This window comes from Alosa pseudoharengus, unplaced genomic scaffold (assembly GCF_046254945.1).
Source record: "Alosa pseudoharengus isolate Yale_2024_CS ecotype anadromous, Long Island Sound unplaced genomic scaffold, YU_APseudo_1.1 YU_APseudo_1.1_scf_23, whole genome shotgun sequence".
NCBI lineage: Eukaryota > Metazoa > Chordata > Actinopteri > Clupeiformes > Clupeidae > Alosa > Alosa pseudoharengus.
In genome coordinates this window covers 25900097-25912826 of record NW_027468685.1, presented here as the reverse complement: position 1 = coordinate 25912826, position 12730 = coordinate 25900097, and the positions used below count along the sequence as shown (strand labels likewise).

The following is a 12730-nucleotide window of genomic DNA, read 5'->3' as shown; positions in this document are numbered from 1 at the left end:
AGGCAGAGTGAGAAAGGGAGGGAGAGAGAGTGTTTGTGTGTGAAAATATGAGACACATGAGACCCCATGCTGAGAGGCACGCATTTACAACATTTTTTTTTTAATCACACACACACACACACACACACTCAACCTCACACACACCATAACCACTCCTTAGGCTTGTCAACGAGCACCTGATTGAAAGCTGGAGAACATGTGTTGTTGGGCCTGCTTGTGTGTGTGTGTGTGTGTGTATCAGAGCATCTGAAGCGTGTTGGCGAGTGTGTGTACGACTGGTGTAATAACAGGCAGTGAGGACCATTGAGCAGGAAATAGAACATGCTTCCTGCCACCATACCATCCAACCATTGGACTGTGTAATGCCAGCTTTCTTGTGCCAATCGGTTCATTCTTGCCTTTTGGCATGGACACCGCCATGACCCAACCCCTCGTCTCTAGCTGAACAACTCACAGAATGCTCAGACACAGGCCAGGGAGCCTAGCTCAATGGCGGAGAATGGAACGCATAAACTGTTAGTTGGCTCTGTAAACAGTTGGAATCGATTTCAAACGACAACGCGAAGAGAGGAGAGACATCAGCATGTTCCGCTTGTTGATCGTCTTTTCAATCTGGTCTTTTCAATCTCCGTTCATTTTTTCTGTTCTTTCCGTCACGCGGAATTTGATTTGTACTGATAATCTTCTGGCAAATTTGTAGTTGCACACTGGTTCACTAGCACATCATTAACAAGGCCAACAATTTCAATTTGGGTCTCTCTCAGCGGCTTTCTGTATTAATCCAATCTAATTCAATCTTATTGGGCATTTAATTGGTGCATCGTGGAGTGACATGGAGTGGAATTGCTATTGGTCACAGCCTCAGGCTCATCACTATGAAAGCCACTTCACCTGGATGTCCTCCAAGGGTGATAATCACCTGCAGCAACACCATGCAGCCACAAGTACTTTCCCCAATAACAACAACAACAACAACATCGTAGTGCTTTTAACAGAAGTATGGCTAGCCCTCAATGGATCTTTGTGCTCAATTTTGGCAGTAAAATATGAATTCAATCATCCAAGCTGCCTAAAAAGTATCCAAGACCACACAATGACTGGCCATAGTTCTGTGAGACTGAAACAAGCCTATGAGAAACAGACTTTTTGGCAAGCTAGCTAATGCCCCAGAGATCCTGACACTCTAACTGAATACCATTGAAAGGCCAGTGGGATACAGAAAGGTGTAGCATCGACTAAATGTTTTTATTCCCCCACAAAGGTCACACATGTGTGGGATGCCTTGAGACGGAAGAGTTTAACAACTGCATCTAAATATTTGAGCATATTTCCTCTCAAATGCATGAACTTCCGTAAACATTCTCCCTATCCCATCATGCACTTGTGCAACACATTAGCAAATGACAGAATCCATGTTCTCACAAGGATGTTTTCGTGATAATTTCACAGTACGCTTGTTTCAGTGCTTTGGTTAGTGACTTTTCTCATGTTGCTGTAACTGTTGAATGATGAAGATGAGGTATGACTGCAAGCAGCGCTCAAGCCATAAATAAACACAGAACAAAACCACAGGACAACACACACACACACACACACACACACTCACACCCCGCAAACAGAGTTTTTAAAAACTCCGGGCTGATCGTTTTTTTGGGAAAACTCTGTTTGTTCATTTGCGTCTAAAGAGGTACAAACGGAGATTTATGTGACGAGGCAGAGATTTTTAGTCAGTTCAAAAGATAAAGAGGAAGTGATTCGTTGCTGTTGTTGATATTTTCGGGATTCTGATTGGCTAACCTGTGCTTGAGCTTCTCGTTACACTGCCACATACAGGTTTGGCATGCTCTTGAAGGCATATACCCGGGTTAGTGTAAAGGAAAACCTTTCTGAAAACTGATAGGTGTGCACGATGTTATTTTTTAAAACGGAGAGGGTGAAATGTCTGTTTATGAAAATAGCCGTCTACATGTAAATGTAGCATCAGAATGTATTCTCTGTGTTAAAACTGTGTTTAATGAGAGGGCAATGCAAGAAATATTGACATGCCAATAACGCTCACTTGAACTGAATTACAGTTTTTCTCGATCGTTTTGATACCTGTGTCAACTCTGACATCACGTTCTCAAAACAGTTAACACCCGTGTCTGAACAAAAGCACTCTGGACAAAATGACACATTTTGCTTGCAAAAGGCTGTTACTCACTCAAAACACTTAAAACATGCAGCAAAAGCAAATCTTGCCTTCAAACACAACAACTTGTTGCCAATTCAAAAACACTCTTTAATCAATCATTACACACTTGACAACAACATGCAAAATCTAGTTCTCAAAATGAGCATTTTTGCTATGTCTGTTTCATTACTTTCTCATTTTTCTGGTATCAAAATGTGCTGAATAAAAAATAATTTATTCATTCCTCCCAAGATGTAACTTACTTGACATGTAAGACATATAGTAAACACCTAGCAAGATCGAAATAGACCTACAGTAAACACCTTTTGTACTGTTTTCTCCACCAAATAGGCAATACAGTACTTTGTCTAAACGTGCATTAGATCCATACTTGCAAATAGCAACACAGAACAGACATCTCTTATGTATAATGAATGATTGCCGATTGAAGAATTGTGCAAAGGAGTTTCACACAGGTGTATCAGAGATTCAGACTTATGCAAGGAATCTATACCACCTGTGAAAAGGTTTTCCTTTTGTTTAGCATGGGAAAACCAATAGAGTTTGGGGCTTTTGAATGACACCTGTGTTAACTGTTTTGCAAAAGGGTGTGAGAAATGTGTGATCCCAATGAAAATGTGGGAACACATTCGCAAGAGATGACTTCTGCTGTGCAAAGAAAGTAGTCATGAAGACCAAGTGGGTTCCAGTTTAAAAGCAAGGTAAAAGCAATCGAGAAAAACTGTAAACTGAGAGACAGAGATGGAGAGAGAGAGTGAAAGAGAGAGATTGAGAGAGATTAGAGAGAGAGATGGGGAGAGAGAGAGATGGAGAGACAGATAGAGAGAAAGAGAGAGGGAGAGAGAAAGATCTGGGTTGGCGAAACAGTGAATGATGACACAGGGCTCTGTTCTGACTGCTGTCCTGCTTTCTTGAGCAGTGACTAATCATGACAGACCTCACCTCCTCCCAGTTGGGACTGACTGACCGTCCATCAGCCAGGTTCAGGACTCATCCAATGGCTATCCGATGGTTGACAGGCTATCTACACAAATACATGCAAACCTCCCACGTCTCACAGTGTTTATAAAAGCACAAGGACGGAAGGTCCCAGTGTGCTTGGTGAGAAGATAACCGTGTTGGAGAGTGGCTCCTCGCCCTCCTCATGTGCAGACCACGGTGGTGATAGTTCGTGTTTGGACACGAATCGTCGTGATTGAACTCGCCGACCGCCACACATGGGCCATTGTTGTCCAGTGAGTCCTCCAGACCCGACCCACTCCCTGATTCAAATGACGTGCATAAACACCGCAAGACACACACACACACAGACACACAGACACACAGACACACAGACACACACACACACACACACACACACACACACACACACACACACACACACACACACACACACACAGAGTGACCGAGCCATCACTCCCTCCCTGTTTCCATGAAACCCAAACTGATTACTATGATAACTATCTACTTTTGTGTTATTTTCGTTTGATTTTCATTTCAAAAGAGCGGCGCCCGCATCTCTGCATTATGATTGCGAACACTTAGGGAGGCATGGTGATTCAAGGCCAGACTTTGAAAGGCTGCTGCTCCACCTCCATAGACCTTGCTCATGATTAGGGAGGAGGGTGCATGTGTGTGTGGGCGAGTTTGTGTGTCTGTGTCTGTGTGCACGTGCATGTGTGTGTGTGTGTCTGTGTGCATGAGTGTGTGTGTGTGGGAGTTTGAGTGTCTGTGTCTGTGTCTGTGTGCACGTGCATGTGTGTGTGTGTGTGTGTGTGTGTGTGTGTGTGTGTGTGTGTGTGTGTGTGTGTGTGTGTGTGTGTGTGCACGTGCATGTGTGTGTGTGTGTGTGTGTGTGGGAGTTTGAGTGTCTGTGTCTGTGTGCACGTGCATGTGTGTGTGTGTGTGTGTGTGTGTGTGTGTGTGTGTGTGTGTGTGTGTGTGTGTGCGCACATTTGTAAGGACCACACAGAGATCAAAGACCAGAGCAAAGGGAGGGGGGTAGCAGGAAATGTGTTTGGAATAGGCCTGGATGACCTCACATTAATCATTAATATCACAATACTTTAACAGACTTTACATTTTTCTTACTTCATTTTTTGTTGTTAAGTTGTTAAGTAAGTATAGCTTTTAATAGAGAGCACACAAAAATACTAATTAAAAACATAACCATGTTTGAGTCTTTCAGGCCTTCATAGCACCATCTCTGCCTGTCTGTACATAACACATTTACTTAGTGCAGAATGATATGACACAACAGATAAACATCAGCCGCTACCATCTATAACTGTCTATCTATAAATTCGCTGAAAGGCAATATCAGTCAACAACGCCTATTTTGGCCGATACCAATGTTGAACCTAACGACTTGTACCTAAATAATTCGGTACGAATACATGTACCTTTACATCCCTAGCCGATACCGATGCTGGCCTGATACCAGTGCGTTCCTAGTTACTGCTTCCTTACTTTTGTTTATACTGGAGACTCAACCTGACTGGCAAGGCGATGAAGGTCTGATCTGGGAGAAACAGTAATGACATGCGATGCCCTGAGCTGGCACCACAATCCAAGCTGACCAATCACATCCAGTGCGCCACCATGGGGCAACCATATGAGGCCCTGCGTGAACTAAATGGACAAGTCATGCAAAGTTGGCGAATTCCACCAGCCAGATCATGACCACAGACATGGGTGGGTCTGTCCAGTGCACCCACAGCCACATGATCGATTTAGTTTCCACACACAGGACATTGCATGTTTGTGACTGTTTGTGCTTACAGTAATTTCATTAGGGTCCGTGTTGTCAAAAGGGAATGGCCAAACCAGTATCAGTACCACCCATGGTCCACCAGGATACACCAACAAATGTTGGCCTGTGCTCCATGCAGCAGTCCCTGCCTGGTCTGGGTCCTATAAAACATCACCACGCAGGAGCCCGCTTACTGACCCAGAACAACAAACAGCTCCATCCAGGGTTTGCTCCCACAAGCGCAGTGGCCTTTCTCAGGTCAGCCAGTGAGTTCATTTGTCAGAGTTCTCTCTCTCTCTCTCTCTCTCTCTCTCTCCCAGCTACCCTAGTTGGACCCTTCTGAATATTTCAACAGACCAGCACACCACTCAGCTTCTGCATGCATGCGTCTCTGCACTACATGCACTTAAAAGCCGGGACAAGGCAATGGAGGAAAAATGTGTGACAAACAATGCGCATCTTCAATTTCGTTGTTGTTTTTTTTCATTAATCTCTGTAAATGCCACGTTCTGTTTATAAACTACATTTCAGATCACGTTTAAACGCCGTGATGAGTGGCTCCGTTTGTGAGTGTTTGTGTGCCGCACGAGGGCCCATATGTGTCCGGGTGATAATTCCTGCGTTAACATATGCGCATGGGCTCTGGTGACTGAACCTTTGCCAGGCGAGGTAGGAGCGCTGCCCAGTTTATCTGCGACGGAGAGGAACAGACTAACAGTTGGCTTTACTTTTCCCTGTTGAGAATCTATCTGATCTCTATATGCGCCTATTCCGCAACGGGGCTATTTCTATGTTTTACTATGGTCTTTCCAAACAGCTGCATTTGTGTGCCCTTTAAACGGCTCTGACAGTCAGTGGGATTTGTGTCTTTGACTGTGACGGTGCACTGTACACAGAAAACCGTTCCTCTCTCCACTGGTGCGCTAGGCATGAGATCTTTCCGTAACTCTTTTCTGAGACTGACAAAAAAATCTCTTTCACAACCTGTCACCTTACAGATCGATGGGAGGTTTTTAAGGTGAAAAGGTGTGATTGTCTCTTTACTCTCCGTGGCGTGGTCTCATATAGTCAGGGAAAATAAAAATGACAAAAAAGTCCGCACACTAGAGCTCCAATAATTTTATCTTTTTATTCACCACATGTGAAGTTTCTGGGACACACTGCCCTTCCTCAGACATATTCTCATATAGTCAGGGGTCAGCTAATGTTAAACTTAGGGGAGATAAACTCAAAATAGTTCATTTGCGTATGCGCACTGGGAAACAGATAGCCACTAGAATGTAAAAACAAATAACAGTATATTTTAATTCAGGTATATCAATCGCTTGGTCTTGTCCGACTACAAATAATAGCTTTCTATATAATGTGAAAGACGTACATTTCGGTACTAATGCAATCCTACTTTAGTCACTAATTTGTTTTAAAGTATTCCACGTGGAAAATCTTTACAAAATCTAAATCACCACATATTGGCCATGCGTCTGCTGCCTAGTATAAGTTACCGCATAGCCTACATTGACCAAGCATGCATGCATGTTTCATTTGACGAAATAAATGCAATAATTGGACTCTAGACTGAGGAAATGGGAGTGAAATTCAAGTCTTCGCACCTGAAATGTGGCCTCCAGAAGGTACCTAGACACTCGCTCTTTTACGCAAATAATTTCCTGGTTGACGAAGCGACTTCTTGGTTACATCTGGCCAATTGTCTTGTCAGTCATCAATATAAAACACAGCTCAGTAAGTACGAAAATGGGTTAAATGTCTCTTCCACTTAACTGCACAATTAATGAATGAAACACAGAATGATACAGCGCAGCATAGGATTCGGCACCCAAAGCGTAGTCTATAAAATACTCAGCACAATAGCCTATATGTCGGTGTTCATGTATCAAACGGACATTGAGAATAAACGAAAATGAAATTGAAAATATAAGCAATTTAAATGCTAATGCACATCGATCTGAGATAGCCTACAACTAAACACGGTGCTTGGAATCATAATATCAATGTCTTGTTGGCTACCGGAGGAGCTCGTGGGGAGCTGAAATATTTTAATTAATTCACCGCAAACAAAATATTTGGATGATTCAGATTCATCTGTTCAAGAATAAAAGGCTATAGGCTAACAACAATATGGAAAATACAGTCACTGTAATTATCCGGTCCGTCGGTGTTACCCGTTCTTTCGTGAACGTGAGTAGTCGAGGGACGAATTAATTTCGTTAGCATTAGACTCACTATATGGAACTGCAAACGACTGGATGCACTTACTGTTTGACAGCAAGCGGTGGCTGCGGCTGAAGCACGGAATTGTTAGAAGTTATCAAATAATATGTTGTGTCTTTTGTCTCGTGGAGAATGGCATCGTTGTGATTTCGCTTGCTGGTTCTTGGATGCCTGATTCCGACTCCGACTCGACGGGCTGAATCCACTACGGGCGGCGAGGCTGCGTTCGAGAGCGATGAAGCACTACTGACTGATACCACAACAGCAGCGGCGCGTTTTCACTGTAGCCTACAGCGCACCAAGACCAACGCTGCCTCGTCCTCTTTCCCTCGCTAACTCATCTCCATGGTTACTCACCTGACCCACTTACTCCCCAGGGGCAAGCAGCAAGCGGGATAATAAGATGCGGTGATTAGGAATCTTAATTAACTTAAACCCCATCAACAGGCATGGATAGGCACAGACTTCCGATGGACTCCTTGGTGAAACTACCAATTCAAATAAATTGTTTGGATGGAGCATCCGCCAAGGTATATTATGGTGTTTGAGCTGGGGGACTTACTGTTATAGGATTTACTTTCGGTTGGAATATGAGTTCTTATGAGTTTGCCTGCTATTGTCTATTGGCAAGCAACAATTGAGGTCAGTAAGGAAACAATTGTATTTCCAAATCACTGTAAATAAATACACTGTGCCAGAGATTTGTATGTGTTTAGCAAACATCTGTAACTAATCACAATTACAGTATAGAAATGTCACCTGTGAAATGAACCTCACTGCCCTGGCAAGCATCTAGCAAGGAAACCTAAGCCCCCGTTGAGCCAGCCAGTGAAAGCTGTTTGTGTTTGCTGGCTACTGTGAGTGTTGTGGCTGCTGATCCTCCTCTGTGACAGACACATGCTTGCTGTTAGAGTGTTTGTGTGTGTGTGTGTGTGTGTGTGTGTGTGTGTGTGTGTGTGTGTGTGTGTGTGTGTGTGTGTGTGTGTGTGTGTGTGTGCCGAGTCAGAGCAGTGGGGACCTAAGCCTCTCTTTGGTCCGTTAAGCCCATGAGCATATTACATGAATCTGTAGCCCAGGACAGTGCACCACTCAAGATGTTCCTCTGGCATAACTGGTTGAAAAACTGGTTGAGTAACATGCCAATAACACCAAGGTCGTCAGGTTAATAGCCTGGGTGGGAGCACACAGATTACTGTTAAAATATGAAATAAATAAAAAAGGAACTGTAGGTGGTAGGCTATACTGTAAGCTCTCAGGTGCCCGATATACATCCATCTGCTAAATGAATAGAAATCTGGACACATCAATGTGGCTCTAAAGGATGTGGCTGTGATCTCATCTTGAATTCGGCGTTATTCAGGCTGTGAGCTGTGAATTCATCTTGAAGGCAGCTTTATTCAAACAGCTGGAAGAAACCTTGAGTTGGGGAAAGATCCATTCTTGTATCTTGGCTTTAGCTGGGCATTGCTTACTGTATCATGGATTCCATAGTTATTTTAACATGTATTAATACCCTTTTAAAACATCTGTGACAGTCTTTGAATATATATAAAAAGTTTCACAGTGCTAAAGGGTGGCACATTCAAAGTGCATAAATATTGTATGCACCAGAAGTGAACGGTTGCTCTTAAAACAGAAAAACATTTGCAAATGCTAACATGAATAAAAACAACATATCAACATGAAAGGACCCACATGAAGAGTTCTCTGAAGCTGTTAGTAAGTGGAGCTGGTTGCGGCCATAACTATTCTCTTTTATCAGTCCAGCCAGGCAGCTTAAAGGCAATGTTGTGTAACTAGTCCACTCCCTTCAACTACTCTGGGGTCCAGAGAAGCAGCTCCAGTCTGAGTTAAATATCTGAGCAAAAATCAGCATCAGTGCAACATCCACTAACTTACTTAGTGTTGCACAGTCCTCCCTACTACGGTAGTACCTACTTACTAGTGTTGCACAGTCATCCATACTAACATCCACTTACTTACTAGTGTTGCACAGTCCTACATAATATAAGTATAAGTATACTCTTTTGATCCCGTGAGGGAAATTTGGTCTCTGCATTTATCCCAATCCGTGAATTAGTGAAACACACACAGCACACAGTGTACACACAGTGAGGTGAAGCGCACACTAATCCCAGTGCAGTGAGCTGCCTGCATCAACAGCGGTGCTTGGGGAGCAGTGAGGGGTTAGGTGCCTTGCTCAAGGGCACTTCAGCCGTGCCTACTGGTCGGGGTTCGAACCGGCAACCCTCCGGTTACAGGTCCGAAGTGCTAGGCCACGGCTGCCCATAATAACTTACTAACTTACTTACTTACTAGTGTTGCACAGTCAGTCATCCATACTAACGTCCACTAACACAGCCCTTCTTGCTCCAGGTGCTGATGGTGTGCAGTATAAGCATGTGTCTGTCACAGAGGAGGATCAGCAGCCACAACACGCAAGCTAAAATATGCAGGATATTGAATTGACGATATTGATTGCAATTTCTGGTGTGTTAGAGTGTGGAGTACTTTCACTGGGTCTGGTGTGGTCATGTGATGATGTTACCACCTATTTCACCTGCGATGTCAGATTGACTGTGAACGTGAACCTGATGAAGCAACTTGCGAAACGCGTTGTTCACGCCAAATAAAGTCAGCAAAATATACCCTCCAGTGTGCGATGTATACTACTCTTTTGACTTATCCACTAACTTACTTAGTGTTGCACCATCCATACTAATTTACTTACTAGTGTTGCATTCATCCATACTAGAAACATATTGTGATACCCTGAAATTAAAAATGGTTCTTTAAGAATTGTGTTTTAATCAATGTTTTAAAAAAGATAACAATAATAATAAACATGCTTCTTATTAATTAAAAACAGAGAATTTTAAGATCCACATTCTTTCGTCTGGGTCTATTGCATTACTCCTATGACTAATTTTGGTACTACGACAACACTATTACTTACTTATCAATTCACTAAGCTCCCTAATCAGCTCCAACTACTGATGAGTGACTCAGTGGATAACGCATCCTGAAGATAGATGATTCATAAGTGTAACAACATGGGGCTTTATGCGCTTTGATTGGTGGAGCATAGTACAACAAGTGCCGTGCCATGGCTGGGACTTGTCATAGAGCTAGAGTAATTGATTTGTATTTGTTTTGCATGGCACTGTAAGGCTATTTGAAATAAATGAAATAGCTGCCAAATGACCAACTACAGTACGAGCTAAATGGAGTGATGAGAGACACAGACCATGTTCATCTCTCTAAAGACTCCAATCTTTCATCAAGATAATGTGCACGTTTGGAGAATGGGCAGGACTGGGTCGCTTCCTCAATCTTGAGTCAGCTAATATAATAAACGTCAGAGTGTCATTATTTTCAGCCTGTGTCTTTTTCCTGAAGCAGAGGGACTAAATAAAAGTGTTATGTTCTGTAGACCACACATGACACCACACACACACACACACACACACACACACACACACACACACACACGGACATCAATCACATCAGATCAATGACACTCTTGCCCTAAGGAATGTTACTGTACACACAGTGCAATTAATTCATCCACAGGGTCTTTTGTTCCAATTACAAAGGCTACCACTGTAAACCCACAGGAAGTGTTGCTCGGGACTGAAGTGTTGGCAAGACATGTTAATACTGTTCATACAGCCATCCACACACCAGCTACCACAATTACAGCCATCATCAAACACCTGGGCAGAACAGCAGCAAGCCAGTAACAAACCCAGAAGAGCCTAAGTCTGCTCCATACACATTTGTAAAGTGTGCGCCACTCTTTTGCAATGAAAATCAAACAAAAATAACACAAAAGTAGATAGTTATCATAGTAATCAGTTTGGGTTTCATGGAAACAGGAAGGGAGGGTTGGCTCTCTCTTTCTCTGTGTGTGTGTGTGTGTGTGTGTGTGTGTGTGTTGCACAGGCTATGTTATAGTAGCTTTTTGTTGTCTGGTGGGATGTTTGTGTGTCTATTTTTGTTTCGGCACAGCACACATTTGTCTGTGTGTGTGTGTGTGTGTATGTTTGTGTGTGTGTGTTTTTGCACTTGCTATGTTAGAGTAACGTTTCGTTGTTTGGTGGGATGCAATGGCGACGTTCGAGCAGACCTGAAAGTGAAACGGACATGTCTGGCCTGGCCTGCCCCACCCTGGTGGTGCTATGCTGTGCTGGGCTCGGCCATCACCACAGCTCTTTACGCTGCCGCCCGGTAGAAGAAGGACTGCAGCCTTCTGTTGGTGGAGCTTATCCATTTAGCTCCCAGGGCCAGTGCACCATTAACCAATCCCCCTCGGCCCAGTCCAGGACATCCAAGCATGTTTCTGAGCGTCTCTCAGGGGTGTGGAAATGGAATTACGTAGGAAACACTGACCATTTCCTCGGACACATGTTCCCTGTTAGTGAGGGCATCTGCCAGTAGATCTTTTTTTTCTTGGTGTGTGCATCTGTGCATCTCTGTGTGCGTGTGTGTTTGTGTGCAAGCATGTGTGTTTGTGTGTATGCTTGTTTATCTGTGTGTGTTTGTGTGCATGTGTGTATGTGTGCAAACTCGTTTATCTGTGTGTGTGTGTGTGTGTGTGTGTGTGTGTGTGTGTGTGTGTGTGTGTGTGTGCATGTGTGTTTGTGTGTATGCTTGTTTATCTGTGTGTGTAAGTGTGTGCGTCTGCCTGTCTGCTGCATTAACTTTATCTTGGGGTCTGCTGTTCCTCTCAGACCATCAATGCTATGGTCAGTATCCTCAATCCTTATTACCGATACAAAAAGACCAAACCACATTGATGGCAAACAAGTCACTGACATTCAACTACAGCAGTAAACATTACCTAAATGCGCAAAAAGAAATCCTCCGTCATTTCTCTCACTGAGGCTCTATATATAGACCATACGCCCTCTGGAACTCTCCCGATGGATTTCCTGACTTTCTGAATAAGGCACTGCGTTTCATAAGAGCCCTTTGTGAAATATCATATCAGTTATTAATACACAGTAACACAGCCCACACATTCTGCAGCGCTACCCTCGCAGGATAATAGCATGATTAACTGCACTCAATAACACCGGGATAATACAGCAACCAACGAGTCAGTCAGTCATTGAGATTTAACCAATTTCCTCTGCTGGTCTGACAGAATTATAGAGATTTCTGTATTCTAAAGCCTGCTTCTGTACGCCTTATGCAAGCAAGATCCTTTTTGTACATGTACTAGTACATAATTGAATAAGATTATGTCTGCACAATATGTTTTCTCTTGCATAGCTTACAGTAGGCTACTGTTCACAGTCACCACACTTTCAATCATCCTCAGAGGCTATATAGCTCATACTATATTTCATCATGCAGTATGCAGTAACATGCAGTAAAATGGTGGCTTAGTTATTAGTTAGCAATATTGAGCTGCATATTGCGCATAGTACAAGTCAGCACTGGTCAGCATTTACATATGCAAGTTGTTCAGGGCCGGTGTGTGTGTGTGTGTGTTTGTATGTGTGTGTGTGTGTGTGGTTGTGTGTATGGGGGGGATAATCAAACTATAA

At 43.3% G+C, this 12730-nt stretch overlaps 1 protein-coding gene across 1 annotated transcript in view; it reads right to left on the bottom strand.

Annotated features, from left to right (window-relative positions):
• The window catches only part of rims3 (regulating synaptic membrane exocytosis 3), a 53936-nt gene extending 46550 nt beyond the window's left edge, over positions 1 to 7386 (bottom strand). Inside the window, exon 1 of the mRNA XM_076301027.1 lies at positions 7221 to 7386. The gene's annotated coding sequence lies outside the window, so the exon portion shown is untranslated. The remainder of the gene's footprint in view (positions 1 to 7220) is intronic.
• Positions 7387 to 12730: the final 5344 nt, after the last annotated feature.